Source organism: Callospermophilus lateralis, chromosome 3 (genome assembly GCF_048772815.1).
Source record: "Callospermophilus lateralis isolate mCalLat2 chromosome 3, mCalLat2.hap1, whole genome shotgun sequence".
NCBI lineage: Eukaryota > Metazoa > Chordata > Mammalia > Rodentia > Sciuridae > Callospermophilus > Callospermophilus lateralis.
In genome coordinates, this window is record NC_135307.1 from 165,671,332 (window position 1) to 165,687,464 (window position 16,133).

Below are 16,133 nucleotides of genomic sequence, written 5' to 3' on the forward strand. Positions count from 1 at the left end.
AAGGATTGTTGCTTTAAGCTATTTAGTTTTGAAATAGTTTATTACACAGCAAAAATAATCTGACTCAGAGGCCAACATTGAAAACCAGTAATTTCCATAGAGATGGAGAACAAAATCTTCCTTTGAAAAAAAAATCATATGGTATAGAAGTTCTAGGCCCACATTTTTGTACAACAACAATTGTGACCTGGGGGGATCTACTTGTCTTGAATGAGAATCTCATAATCTAATTTTTCACAATGTCTACTACTCCCTATTGTCTTATACCTGACCTAACTTACTCATTGAAACAAACTGATTAGCTCCTATTAGCATTAGTTGCCACTCTAGTTTAAGTGATGGGAATATTTTTGGGAAGATTTTGATGCAATAGAATGACATGAAAATGTAATTTTTGAGAAGGCTATTTTTTTGTTTGTTTTTATTTTTGTTTTTAGTAGAGTATTGGAGTAGGGATATTCAGAAAGGAGGCTAAGAAGCTGAAAATTGGAGAAAAATTGTGGTAATTCAAAAGATATTGCAAATATAGAGTATCTGAATACCTTGAAATTAAATGGTAAGATATGATAAATTGGAGAAATTAGTCAGAGATGAACCCAATGTGACTGGAAAATTGGAGTTACTAATAGCAATAGAAAAATTGGGGGAAAAAAGGAACTAGTTTTGAGGGTCAAATAATGTGTGTAGTTTACCAACTAAGTCCAATAGCCCTCTTAGGAACTGAAGGCTATTACTATAATGGCCTAAAATTAATAACATCCACTTCTAATGAAGAATTAATTGTTCAGGGCAGAACATTTAGTTGACCTCTTAGGATCACAGGTCTTCTGCCTTATTATCACAGGATGCTGAATATTTTATCTGTTGCCTGTATAATAAATCACCACAATATTAGTGACTTAAAATCACCATAAGCATTTTCTTATTATGTTTCATGGTTCTGAGGGTCAATTGGGCTCAGGATGGAAAGATTTCAAAGGATTTAAGGGAGGTCAGAATCTGCCATTATGTAAAAACGTGAGTGTGTAACCGATGTGATTCTGCAATTTATATTTGGGGTAAAAATGGGAGTTCATAACCCAATTGAGTCAAATGTATGAAAAATGATATATCATGAGCTTTGTAATGTTTTGAACAACCAATAAAAAAAAAGAATCTGCTACCTCAAAATGTGGTGACTTTTCATATGGAATATTTTTAATTCTGAAAAAATTTGAGAAACTACATGCAGGCATGCAACTCTGAACTTCCTCCATCCTTCTTCTGTGAACGGAATCTCATGAGGTCTCATTGTACCTCTCCTAGGATCTTATGACCTGGAGGAAAGGAACATCTTATCTCCAAGAGAGGGGATACAAAGATGAATCTGAACAAATAAGTCCTGTGAAATTTGCCCCAGTTTATTATCCTTAGCTCAGACTCTTCTTTCTAGTCTATCATATTTCACCAGGACTTTGCATTCTTCACCAAACCTATTATAAATGCACTCAGGTTTATCTACTTCCTCTGTTTTTTTTTCCTAATAAAGACTTCAGTATCATGTAAATCTTACATTAAATGATTTTATATCATTTTCTCTGTTCAGTCTGTCTTTCATTACAGTGACTCAGTCAATGAACCTATACTGCATAGAAAGAAATGATATTTTTCCTCCTGTATAGTTTGCAGTCAGGCTATGGTTGAACTGGAGAGAAGTCTTCTGCAGGCATGTATATGATGGTAGATGCTGGCTGCTGGTCAGGAGCTCACATGGGTTTGTTGTCAGCTGTAACATTGTATAGTGTGGACTTTCTCATACCATGGCAGCCAGGTTCCAAGAGCAAATGTCCCCAGAAAACAGGACAGAAATGAATGCTGTTCTTTCTGTCTTGGTCTTGAAAAATCTCAGCTAATCTGGTGGCTGAGGCAGGAAGATCTTGAGTCCAAGGCCAGCCTGAGCAATATAGTGGGACCCCATCTCAAAATAAAATTTTTTAAAATAGGTCTGGAAAAGTAGTTCAGTGATACAGTGCTCATCTGGCATGCACCAGGCCCTTGTAATGCAAAGAAGATGGAGAAGAAGAGCATACAGAAAGAAATTTGCTGACCATCTTTGAAAAATGTAATCTGCCACACACATCTCTTAGGAATACTTCAAAAGTGAATCTAATTCCTGTTTATTTTTATTTCAGTTTGTTTCTAAGGATTGACAAGATCATGAGTAAGGGCAAAAAGAATGAACAATGGGAACATTGGAAATTTAGATTTGTTTTTAATGCAATTTAACTTGTCAGCTTTGTAATTCTGAAACAAAATGACTTTCTACCTCAGAAATAAAAATGTAACTCAGAATTGTAAAATTGCTGTAATGAACCAGGTTATTAGGGAGCATCTGACACATCCCTATCTTCCAGATGAAACTGACTGAAGCACATTCCAAGGATTTATTTTTTAAATCACCCTGCCTAGAATATATTTATACAAAGATACTCTCTTATGATATATTTGATTGTGTGTTCCTGGTTCCTTCAAAGAATTCAGGCCTTTAATTTTTAAATATTACCAGTATTGATATTTCTGTCATGATAACATCTTATGGTATTGTTAAAACAAGGCCTGAATCTGAAATATCCAGATTCTATATTCCTCTATGGACTTCAAAATATGCTTCAAGCCAAAAGCTTATCATTCTCTTAAGTGTTTCCTTTCCCCCAATATATCTTAATACTAAGTATTCCGTGTCTCTAATTGTAGGACTACATTAGCAATCTAGCGTCTTTAAATAGGAGACTCTTATGTTCAAAGAAATTTAATGTTAGAAAGTAATGTTTGTTTAGTCTTCCATGGAAGCAGATCAAAACAAAAGTGCTCAGGTTTATGTCGCCTGTCTTCTGGATCATAACCTCATTTCCTTTCTGTCTGCTGTGCCACTCAGAGCCTGGGTCCTGCCTCTGCATTGCTCCTAAGATCTAGGGCTCCGTAGATCCTGCTTAGAAAATCACTGGTTACTTAGAATTCTGAGCAGATTAGTGAGAATGATTAGGCAGAGGCATTTGAAGTGCTCTCAGCATATCATTACCATCACAGTCATTAGCATTATCTTCATCGATAGAAAACACTAAAAACTACATGTGCATAGTACCTTGTGCAAGGTTGAGTGTAAACTAAATAGTTTCTTCATTCTAGGAAGGAGAACCCAGGCTAACAAGGTGTGCAAAACAAAGGAGAGGATGTAATAGTTGCACAAATTCATGAAGGGTCAATTTTTTAAAATTCATTCTATTCAAAGTACTTACTTTGCCCCAGTCAACAGTTCTGAGAGAATCGTATGGGTTAGGAATAGCTCACCTCCCATCTATTATAAATCCAAGGAGAAAGGGCTGAGAAGGGCTGGTGTGGACTTCCTTGCATAGGCAAAGTCTACCTCTCCAGGTGTATTTCAGCAGTTCATCCCTGAGGCCTGTGAACTTGGTTTAACCTGTTTTATAATCCAGAATCTTTTTACAATGCAGATTCTGATTTGGTAGGAGTAGGGTAGGTACAACATTCTACACTTTCTAATAAGCCCCAAGGTAATGTTCATGGAACATACTTGGAGAAGAAATGGTCTAGAAAAATCTCTCTATTGCATCAGAAAGTGTGTATTTACCAGGTTACATGTATCTGAATAAGAGAAATGATACTTGGAAACTTCTGATTCATCAATAAGATGAATTTAGTTTCCTTCCTAATTCTGACAGTGGCTAGACAAGGATATTTATTTATTATGGATTCTGGTAAAGCATCAGAATGTCTTTTTGCATGTGTAAATTTATGATTAAATATATAATATAGAGAGAGTATAATACATATAAAATATACATTTTTATCCAGCAAGAATGTGTTCTTTCTTATTATTATATAATAATATAATAACCCTGTATTGTGGCATATATATGTATTATATAGTTTATTGAATATACTATACTTTATTATATAAGAATCCAAATTTGAGAAAACTTTCCTGTTACACTAATGAAGAATAACTTTCACATTGCAGTTTGAAAATAAAGGCACTAGAAGTAGGGACTCAACTTTAGTTGACTTATTCATTAAATTAACAGTATTTATTGAACGCCTATTGTATCACGAGGTATTGGAAAAGAAATAAGATAATGTCCTTACATTGGCATAGTGTATGGGGATTCAGAATCTAATACAAGAAACAAAAATATATTTCTTTTTTTGAGTAATTTATTTTTTTCTGTATTTTTATTGGTACACTAAAATTATACAATTGGCAGGATTGTAAATGCATATAACAGTACCATTTGACCAATATAATTCCCCAGTATTTTCCTTTTTCTTCTCCGTCTGCTTTCCTCTATTCTACTGATCTGCTTCAGTTTTCTATGAGATCCCCCTACTCTTCTTTTCCTTTTTCTCTCTAACTTTCACATATGAGAGGATACAATATAATTCTTAACCTTCTGAGTTTTTTTTTATCACTTACCATAATGCTATCAGCGGGGCAAGGTGGTACACAAAACTCAGTGAGAGCCCTGTCTCTAATAAACTACAAAATAGGGCTAAGGATGTGGCTCAGGAGTCGAGTGCCCCTGAGTTCAATCCCCGGTACTTCCCCAAAATAATAATGATAATAATAATAATACTATCAAGTTCCATCCATTTTCCTGAAAATGATATAATTCCATTCTTCTTTACAGCTGAGTAAAATTCTGTTGTGTATATACACCACATTTTCTTTATCCATTCATCCACAGATGAGCACCTAGGCTGAGTCCATAATTTGGCTATTATGAATTGCACTGCTATAAACATGGGTATGCATATATCACTATAGTATGTTTCTAAGCAACATGGTAAGTTTGATAACAGATATCTCCACTGAATTCCCTTTTCAAATTAAGAGAAGAGACTTTATTTATTATTAGGCATGAGAAGACATTTCAGTTTACAAACACATTACAAACTGTCAACAATGCAAATCCAAAATGAGAAACAGTTCCTGCCCTGGTGAGCATATGACTTCAATACATGGCTGCTGTCTTAATAAAGGGGAATGTCTAATAGTGAGAAGAAATCAGAACTCTTTAATAACTTCAGCGAATAAAACAAAAAAAAAATATTTACAACTGCTAGATTGAATTTCCTGTAAAAATGAGCTTTATTGTTTTAAAATAGCACATATTTCTCTTTTTCAGAGGTTCTTTTCTCTATGTGTAAATTGGCATTGTGAACAATAATTAATTTTTTTTTATCCTGGGTAGGCAATAGTGTCTATGAAAAGCCTTAAAGACAACCAAGTATAGATTTTGTTCTAAAAAGTTCTAATAGTTATCAGTTTTCAAAGCTCTCCAATTTTCTCAGATCAATAACTGAAAGATTTATCAAACTCCCCATAAAAGCTGCTGGCACCTTTTTAAAATTACACAATACAGTTTTAAAATTACACAATACAGTCCAACAAAATATTTCCTCCAGCAGTTGAGTTATAAAGAAGACATCTCTTCTGTGGAACTGTAGTCTGGTGTCATGACTCGGGTCTTAATTTCATCCTCCACTGCTCCCCCGATGGGTGCCACAGACCATGCAAGCCCAATGCAGCAGTCCTGAAGATGTTTTAGATCTGACACCAAGTTCAATAAGTGATGATCTAATTTGAGCTCTAGATAGCTTGGCAAATTCTCTCGGGGGACCAGACATTTCAGAAACTGTTTAGATAGTCAGTGAAAGTAGGCAAAGACCAACTAAAGCTCAATTAAGTTTATAAAACCTACCTACATGGTAAGTCTATGAATGGGAGTCGGGGGTGAAAGATGTGTCCCCAAGAGCTGGTACCTGGTTCCTTGGGATTTGCCCTTTTTCCTGGAAGCAGGTGATCCAGGACAGTCCAATTCATATTATGTCATCTTTTAAAATAATTGGCCTTGCCAGACATGGAAAGGACATCTACAATGCTCAGTGTCTTGTCTGCAGAAATTATAACCATTTCCCAAAGACCCTGCTGAGTCTCTCTGCATGAGGTCACTGTATCTTAATTGTTCAGGCTGTGATTAAAAAATACACACACACACACACACACACACACACACACACGCACACGCACACACGCACACACGCACACCATAGGCTGATGGGTTAAACAACAAGCATTTATTTCTCACAGCTCTACAGGCTGGAAGTCCAAGATCTAGATGAGAGCAGACTTGGTTTCTGGTGAGGACCCTCTTCCTGAGTTAAAGAGGACCACCTTCTTGTATTCTTGCAAGGCTGAGTGATGATCTATCCGGTGTCTCCTCTTGCAAGGGCCCTAATCTGATCATGAGGGCAATACTCTCATGACTATATACTGCCGCAGTCTGGCTGGGTATATTGTTGAGAGCTGTGGCTCTCAACAATATACCTCCCTAAGGCCTTTCTTCCAAATACCATCACACTGGGGAGTAAAGTATCCACTTATGAATTTGGGAGCAGGGATACACATTTAGTCCACAACAGTCAGGAAGCCTTAATATATTTTTAAGGGATAGGATATAAATGAGAAAATTAATTTGAAAAAATCACCTATCTAGGTAACCAAAGCCCTTTCCAACCCTGACTGTTTTTCAGAATTGGAATAAACTCATGGAGTACCCGACTTGTGTCCAGATTTTCCATTACATCATTTAATCTGTGCAATAACACTTTGAAGTAGTGAATTTTATCCTTGTATCATAGGAAATAGGTTCATAAAAACAAAGTAACTTGTCCAAGTTCAAACAGCTAACTAGTCATGGGACTGAGATTTGAACTAAAGTCTTTAGCCTCAGTTCTGTTTTTGAACCACTGAGCATAGCTTTGGAAACAATTCCTGGCCAGGGTGACTCTATGCCTGATGTACAAGCCAATGCCCATTAGATGTGTGGAAATTGAAGCAAGTTTACTCATGGCACACATTCTGCTGATGTGTAACAGTCACTGATCCTGTACCTTCCAGGGTATAACCTGTTTATCTGTTTATGTCCCACTTAAAAATAAATTTGGAGAAACAAATTGAAAAAAAAAATGGAAGGAATCAATTTTGTTAACAGCTTCCATGGTCTAGAGAACTTTGAGAAGTTAGGGATGAGAGGTCTGTCACATTATACAAAACAAACAAATAAATGAGTGTCCCTATTTTTGACATTTCTTTGAGTCTTCCTGGAAGATTTCAATTAATTTATTTTTATTTTTCTGTTTGATGAGAGACTTGTATTTCTTTGGAATATGGCCAGGTACCAAGAATGGACATTATCCAGTTCAATTATGTGTAAATTACACAGTTAATAAAGAATCAAAGAATCTTTGGGTCCATTTCAATCTGTCAGTCCAGTTCTGACTGATATCTATTTTCCACATTTTCCATAGAGGTTTTTCTTGGATCTACTAGAAAATATTAGGTAATATGTGGAGTTTGTCCCCACTTAAGCTTGAAATGGCAACAGGATTACCTTGACACATGATTCTTTCAAAAAAGGACAATTTATAAGAGTTTGTGGTAGGAAGGCACAAGAAGATGTCCTTTGTTCTCTAGTGTGCTTTGACTCAACCTTAAAGAAATACTCACTGTGACAATGGTTGTTTTCTCTCTCCTTAGAAATCATTAAAAAAGCAGAGAAAATAAAGCAAAGAAATCACTCAAAGGCACCCTTTACTTACAGACTTTTTACATTAAGTTGCCATCTGTTCATGTGTTTGGGACGTACAACTGCACTTGTCACAACTGCAGAACCGGCCCAAGGATTGTGTTCCATGCAGAGCCGTTTGCATGGGAACAGGGACCCAAGACAACCAGGGGAAAGAGAGGCCTCAGAGGCAGGGCACAGATGGGATGGAAAAACCTCATGGTCACTGCTCCTGAGTAATTACTTAAACATCTTAAATGAGGCATTTTGAATGTCTTCAGCAAGGTCATTAGCTGTGTATGGAGCAAATGCTTATTTTTAAAGTTTTGACGTAGCCCATGGAATGCTTTGTTCCTAATTTAGAGCACTTGTCCTGAGAGTTCCAAGTCTTCAGCATCTGCTGCCACTCACCACGTGTCTCCTTCACAGCAGGCCAAAATCCACTTGTGGTAAGGTCCCAGAACCCGGCAGCTCCACAGGGAGTCAGTGAGGCCTGGGAGAGAGTTTGTGTAGGGGATTATTTAGAAAAGAACCCAGCTTTAAAAAAAAAAAAAAAAAAAAGACAGCTGGGGTATGAGAGTTGGGATTAATTTCAATAAATATTCAATTTGTTTTCCTTACCATCATGGGTGGAATTGACTTCCTGGTCTTTTTGAGTTTGGGTTTGGTCATGAGACTTGCTTTAGCCAATGAACTGTTAGCAGATGTAAGGTGAGCAGAGGTCTTAATTGAACTCTGGGTAGTTAGGCTTGCTCCTTACACTCTTGAGATGTGCCCTGCAAGGAACTGCTGTTGGGTAGATGCAGCTTCTTCTCCCCAAGTTTCAGTAAAAATACAAGGGGAGAAGAATTGAATTCAATTCCTCGTTTAGCTGCCCCACAGCCTAAAGGAGATCCATTTAGCTGAGCCCAGCCTAGATTTGCCAACTTCCAGACCTGTGATTGTGACATTATTAATACTTATTGTTATGTTACTTGGATGTTTGTTACATAGCATTATTACAACAGCAACTGACTAATACCTGGAGTTAATGATTTGTATGTTTTTCTTTTTCCACACCTGGTGGACATCTATGTAAATAAAGATGATAATTTTAAACTCTTTCAGACAAATTATAGAAAGAGACCTTTAATTAGCTTCAATCTGAAATTCTGATGCAAGAGCAGAGTGTATGGTAATACATTGGGATTCCCTATAAAGAATATGACAGCTTAACCCAAAGTGAGTCTATCAGAGAGCCAGGATTAGCAGGTACACAAGGAAGGCATTTTCATAATGCAAGTTATTTGCATTAATTGATTTGGGCCTGAGAGCTAATTGAAATTCTCTCATCCAAAGAGACTACTTTTATAAAACAGTCTTAAAAGTTTTGAATGGAACTTGAAATTTTCATATTTTTAACTTATTTTGAAAAAAAAAAACTATCAGGAAATGCTAAGCCTGTCTTTATCTCTGATCATAAATATGGGAGCTAAGTATTGGTTCCCTCTGGACTGAGTATGTGCTTTTCCATTTGCTACCATCCCTGCCACATTCTTTTACACATATTCAGTTGGCTCATGATTACTTGCCTTATCCTTGGAGCACTGAGGTTCATAACATTTACTAGCTCAATGACTCACAACTCATTTGAAGGAAACCCACAAAAGTAAAAAGGAGTCCAAGTGCTTAGCTTAGAGTGGATACTGAAAAGGATGAGCATGCATTATTTTGGCCCAGGACAATCCTAGTTGATACCTCCTATCCTGGGCAGTGTCTGGCACTTGATATAGGTTTTCGGTGTGGCTGAACTGGAGCATCTCACATGGCTCCTTCATGTGATCTAGGCTTGCTCACAACATGTGATCTCTGGGAAGAGGGACTTCTTTTACATGGCTTGGGGTGTCCTAGGATATAAGGGAGAGGCTGTTGTCTGCTGTCTTGTTTGATTTACACTTGGAAGTGACACCTATTTAATAGGTGACAATCCTACTCAGACAAAGTAGTTAGCTGCCAAGCCAAGATTGCATACCCAGCTTAGCATTAATTCTTCAGTCCCAAGAGGCTCTAAGTGACTCCATTTTTTATTACATTTTACCTCTCCATCTATAATGTGATAGTACCTGTGTATTCTAAGAGAAATAAGTCATGTATGGTCTATAGAAATTCTCATAAAATCTGGGAATAATATGAAAAATCTATTTTTTAGCTATCTGTCAAGAGTTCTTTGTTACAGAGCTTAAAAAGTAATTGAAGGACACTGGGTAACTCACAGCATCTCTAAAGCACTCTGAGACTCAGGCTTGGGAGCTACACAATTAGAAGCAACTCCAAAATGATACTGCATACTGTTCAGAGAAGACCCTGATGCTCCTGAGCAGACATCGCACCTCACCCAGCTGCTGAGAAGCACAATGTACCAGAATCTCTGCCCTCAGCCATCTCAGAAATCTCACTGTATCTACCTCCATCTAGTCAGAGTTGATCTGGACAGTGCCCGCCTCTGAATGTCACTTTCTTCCAAGTCAATGTCTCACACATATGCACTTAAATGGTTTATCCTAAGCCATGTGTCTGTGCCTGAGTTGCAACTATGGAAAGTGAATTTTTAGTGTCTGTGGATGCACAGATTAACAAGGTAGAAAAATCCCCAGTAATATGAACAGTATTTGCAAGTTGTTGACAAGGCAAAGGTATGAAAAAAAAAAAACTCACTATGTGAATGTGTATGGATGTGTGATTTTTTAAATCATGTGTTCCTAGTTTTCATCATATCCTCAAAGAGGTCCCAAATCCCATATATTAAAAATCACTGTTCCCCCACTCTCAAAACAATCATTACTATCACATGGAATTCCCCTTATAAACCCAAAATGTGTGTTAAATACCTTCAAATATGTGAATCCATTATACTTTTCAGAATTGAGAACTACTGAGGTATAGTGATCTCTACTCCAATAATAGAACCAACTGGCAAAAAAACAGATGAATATTGAAGTGGTACTTTTTTAAAGAGGTACTTTGAATGCATTATTAAACCTCTGTTTTGTGTTCCTCTTTTGGATGTTGATGGAGTAGAGTACCCAGGAATCCTTGATTAACAAGGAAGTTTATTTTAATAAATTTTGTTTGTTTGAATTCTACTCTGAGAATAAAGTGGCAAAACAAAAGAAAACAAAAATCACACAAAACTCTCAATAAGGATTTATTCTAAAATCATATTTTAGTGATGGCTTAAGAATAAGAACACATCAGTTCAACTTTCTAGAATTTCCAATACTTGATGTACAAACAGATTTCTTGGCAAATCAGGAAATGCTCAACCTTCCAATAAATAAATAAATAAATAAATAAATAAATAAATAAACAGACAGCTTTTTGTCTCTATTTATTAGGAGGAATAGTAAAATAAAGCATTTGGGGAGATTCTATATATTATATTAGAACTTAAAGGAACCTCAGATCTTTTAAAGCACAACAAAGTATTTTATACAAGATAAGCAAGCTCAGGAGAGAGAATAAACTAAAATGGAGGACTTCTGATTTCCAACAGGGAGCCCTTTTCACTAAAAATCCCTCAGGAAGAATTGTAATGAAAATTTTCCACCAATCAGTTACTGCCATATAACAAGTGATCCCAAAACTTACTAGCTTGAGAGAATAAAACATTTATTTGTACTCTTACATTTCTGTATTGAATAGTTCTATTGTTTGGCCAGCTACTTAAGCTAGGCTTACTTATGTATCCATGGTGAGCTGCTGGTTTTCCAAATGCCTTAGGTATTCTTGGTTGTGCTCCATTACATATCTGGTGCATCAGCTAGGAAAATGAGGTCAATTCTCCTTCATAAGGTTTCTCACCCCCAGCATAGGACTGTCCTCATGTTGATTATAAGGTTCCAAAAGAGAGAGGAGTGATCTGGGGACTGGAATAATGGAGTTCCCTCACTCTATGAGCCAGAATCCATCTGAAGGCAAACCCAAATTGAAGGGTAGAAACAACATTTCTTGGTGGCAGGATCTATCAAGTCAAAGTATAAAAATGCAAGGAGGCTGTGAAGAATTAGTGCCATTTTTTGCAATCAATCTACCACAGGTTAATTAATTTATTCAACCTTTCTTGATTGTCATACAGTGTGCCTGTCCCAGTGCTACTATAAGCCCTGGAGATAAAATAACGGATAATACTTGATCTTGTGCTTATTTCTAGTCAAAAATATCTTGTAATCCATACAAGTGTTTCCTATGATAATTTGGTGATTCAGGGTCAGGTTTTTGTCTCGCTGTCCAGAAAACCATAAGTTAGTCCTTAAATTTGATATTATACCTTCTATTTAAAAATCACATAGAAATCCAGGAGCAATGTAGGGTGCACAAATTAAAATTGGCTTTGGTGAGAATAATTGACTTCTCAGAGGTACAGCCAACAGGGAACTGTCAGGCTAGATGAGTTTTTACATATTTCAGAGAGAAATTGGAGCTCTAAGTGCTAAATTTAACTTCCAAGGAATATGAATATATATATATATATATATATATATATATATATATATATATATATTTGACAACTTGAAGGTCTTTATAAATGAAGTTTTGGACACCTTTTTGTGATGTTTTCCTGTCTAATTGCTATTTAGGCTGAGATGTGAATGAGGCTACAGAATATTCCCAGACAATACATGAACCACTTCATGCTTAGATTTTGATCGGCTACTTTCCCTGGGAGATTGACAGTAAAATTTTCGTGTTATCTAGTTTTAGGATCACATCTGGGTAGCATAAAAGGTGTTCTTTAGGGAAATAGTTGAAATTTCAAAATATAAACCTAGCAACTCTTTTGAGAGATTAAATGCTAGATAAAATATAAAACAAAAGTGTTTCTTAAAAAAAAAAATGAAGAGACAACAAGATAGCAAGTAATTACCAGGCCAAAATCTAATGGAAAGCTGGAAGGGTGGAAAGCAGAGTACTAATGCCAATTCATTCTGAGATTATTTATCTATCAGGTCAAATTTGGATTTCAATATTATTGGGTTCATAATATAGGTAAAAATGAAAGTTTAACCTGGTGGCACATACTTATAATGCCAGCTAGTTTGAGAGGCTGAAGCAGGAATATTATAAGTTTGATCAGCAACTTAGTGTGACACTGTCTCAAAAAAAAAAAAAAAATATATATATATATATATATATATGTGTGTGTGTGTGTGTGTGTGTAGTGTGTGTATATATATATATATGTGTATATATATATATATATATATATATATATATATATATATATATATATTAGGTTGCTTAGCATATACAAGGCCCAGGGTTCTGACCTCAGCACTGTGAGACAAGAAAAGTCTGAGTCCATTTAAATCAGTGTAACAAGAGGCCTTCCCTTATTAAGCTGGTGCCTGAAAGGGTTCAAAATAAGAATAAAGGAAAACCATGAGTAATCCAAACACTATCTTTATTATAGATTCTTCAAAGAAAGTTGCCTTGATTCTCATTTGGTGAGTAGAAATTTTCCCCAAAAGATCATATCTACAAACTGGTCTCACAAAAGTTTTCATCCTTAAAATGGTCTATCACATACTTTAATGGTTCAAACACATTAGAAAAACAAAATAAAACAAAAACAAACATTGAAGGGACTTGGGTTGGGGGCTGGCGTTGTGGCTCAGCATAGAGCACTGGCCTAGCACATATAAGGCCCTGGGTTCAATCCTCAGCACTAGGTAAAAATAAATAAATAAAGGTGTTGACAACTACAACTAAAAATTAATTTTTTTTTAAAGGGACTTGGGTTGGAGACTCCTTTAGGCACCATGTAGAAACACATGCCAGTTATTTCTGTTAGAAAGCACTTCTGTCCTAGATTTCAGAGAAAGCTCACAAATAATTATTTAAGGAAAATAAGTATTATACAGTAAAAATAAAAAGCACACATAAAAACAAAACTATATAACCAAAGACTGACAAAAACCAACCTGTGAAATCAACAGGCATAAAACAAGAAAAAAGAAGAGAAATACAAATTTAAAAATGCAGTTGCCAGAATAAGAAATAAACAAACAATTCCATAGACTAATTTGACAGCAGATTATATTCAGCTGAAAATAGAATCGATGTATGGAAAATAAGTCAGAGGAATTGTGAACTAGGAAGTTAGCCAAAAATGAGTTTCCTTAGAGTCCATTATAAGGTCAATGTGTTGAATGGGACAGGAAGGAATTTGGGAAAAGCAAAGAAGATGTTGGGAGGGCATGGACAGTTGAAATAGCTAATTTAACATGTAGTTAATTGTTATTCCCTAGGATTGTGCAGGATTTAGACAGATCATAATAAAATAAACAATGTGGACCATGGTCCTATTTTTCCAGAATTAGAGTACAAGCACACGATATAAGATAGAATAATCCATCAACTAACATGAGCTATTGGAATAGAACAGGCAGGGTATGTGTGGCATCACATGTATTCAAGTGAAAATTCAGGTATTTCCTTGTCTCAGAAGAGAGAAGGGCAAATTTTGGATTAAGTGACACATTATCACCAGTGTTTCAGGCAGTGAGAGAGGATCAGTGGTCAACACGGAAATTTCTTAGAGAGCTTTTCCCCAATATGATTAATAAATGGAACAACTTTCTACCTTACATATCATAGAAGTGTGTAGTCCTCAGGTCATAAAAGACATTTTGTATATATTTGGGCCTTTTAGGTATGCATGATCATCTTCATGAATTCAAAAGTTTGGGGTAAGATGTGCATTATTTTTACATAAAGCAATTCACTTTTTAAACACCTATCTACTGAAAACAAAGAAACAACAACAACAATAAAACTAAGCAAAAACCCATATCAGTTAATTTCTTCAATTGCACCTAAGTTTCAGGAGGCTTACATAGTTCCCATATGCGACAGAGAGAGGTTCCATTGTTCTTAACGTCATCTTTCTATGCAGGACTCCACAAAGACATCCAGTGTCCTGGCTTGTTACTGTCCTCCTGTCCATTTATATCCAACAGCTCTCTCTGCTTCAGCTATTTTATCCTTTGGAGGCCTAGACTATTGCTGTTTCCATGCCATAATAGGATATCGGAATTCTTGAGGCTCAGTGCCATTTGTTCAAGGTTGCCTGAAGGGTCTTGCTATTTGTTTGGTACTTAGCACAAAGAGGCAAAACTCTTCTCTTGGGAACTTTCAATACTTGTACTCTTAATACATCCCTACATCTTTTATTTCACATGGATCAGGAAGAGACTTCTTTGTCTCCTGATTTCTCTCATTTTGCCCATAACCAGAATGCTTTCTGTTCTCCTGAGTGTACAGGCTTTTGAATGACAAAGCCTAGGAGAAGGTTTACAGCCTTCTAGAACTCCACCTTGAGGCTCCAATTCCCTGAGACATGGAACACAGAAAGGTATAACTTTTTGAATAAATGGAAGATAGAGTGAAGAAAATATTTGTGAGGAGGAGAATACTCCTTTATCTGATATTTAAAAAAATTATCAGTTTCTTGTGTGAGAAGTACTGCTCAGAATCTGGACTAATGGAGTGCTTGCCTTGAGTACCTGCTATGAGGGTCTTACCCTAGCTTTTTCTGACCATGCCACCCTCACAGAAAAGCATCTGTCAGATCTGGGGCACACACCAATCTATTGGTCCACACACCTTTTTTAGACTGGCGTGGCAGTTCAGAATTCCATGGCCAAATGTTCCCATGCCCAATTGTAGGCTGGCACAGTCATCTTGCCTGGGTCCATCCCCTTAAGAATGGATCAAACTGCAATTCTATTCACTTTTAAGTCTCATAATTGGGCAAAGGGCAGCTGGAGATTTGAAAGATTTATCACTCCCTCTTCACAGGTAGTTTTAAAGAATCCATTTTACCTGATTTGTACAGATGGAATGGGGTTTCTCTTCATGTGTTGGGTGTTAGCATGTAGCCATCAGCCTGCTCTAGAAGTCACCTGAGAAATTTTGTATCCACAAATACAAAGTCCTTTGCTTCTCCACCTGAAGGTGCTCTCTGGCCACGGGAATTTGGTTCATCTGATGGAAGAGATGAAAAGTGCTGGGGAGCTAGTGCCCCAGAGGAGACTCTAGCCAATGGGCAATGTGTATTGATGGATAAATGTGACAGTTTCTTTTCATCTTGGTGGGTTAATTGTGAAGAATATTCCTGTTATGGTGTGGACATGAGGTGTCCCCAAAAAGCTTACATGTGAGACAGTGTAAGAAGGTTCAGAGGAGAAATGATTGGGTTGTAGGAGTCTTAACCCAATCAGTGATTTAATCCCCTGATAAGGATTAACTGAGTGGTAACTGAAGTGGTAGGGTGTGGCTGGAGGAGGTGAGAATTGGGGTGTGGCTTTGGATATATATTTGTATTTGCTGAGTAGACTCTCTGCTTCCTGATCACCACTTAAGCCGCCTCCCCCTGCCACCCTCTTCTGCCATGTTGTTCGTGTCTCAACTGGAGCCCTGAGAAATGGAGTCGGCTGTCTATGGATTGAGAATTCTGACACCATAAGC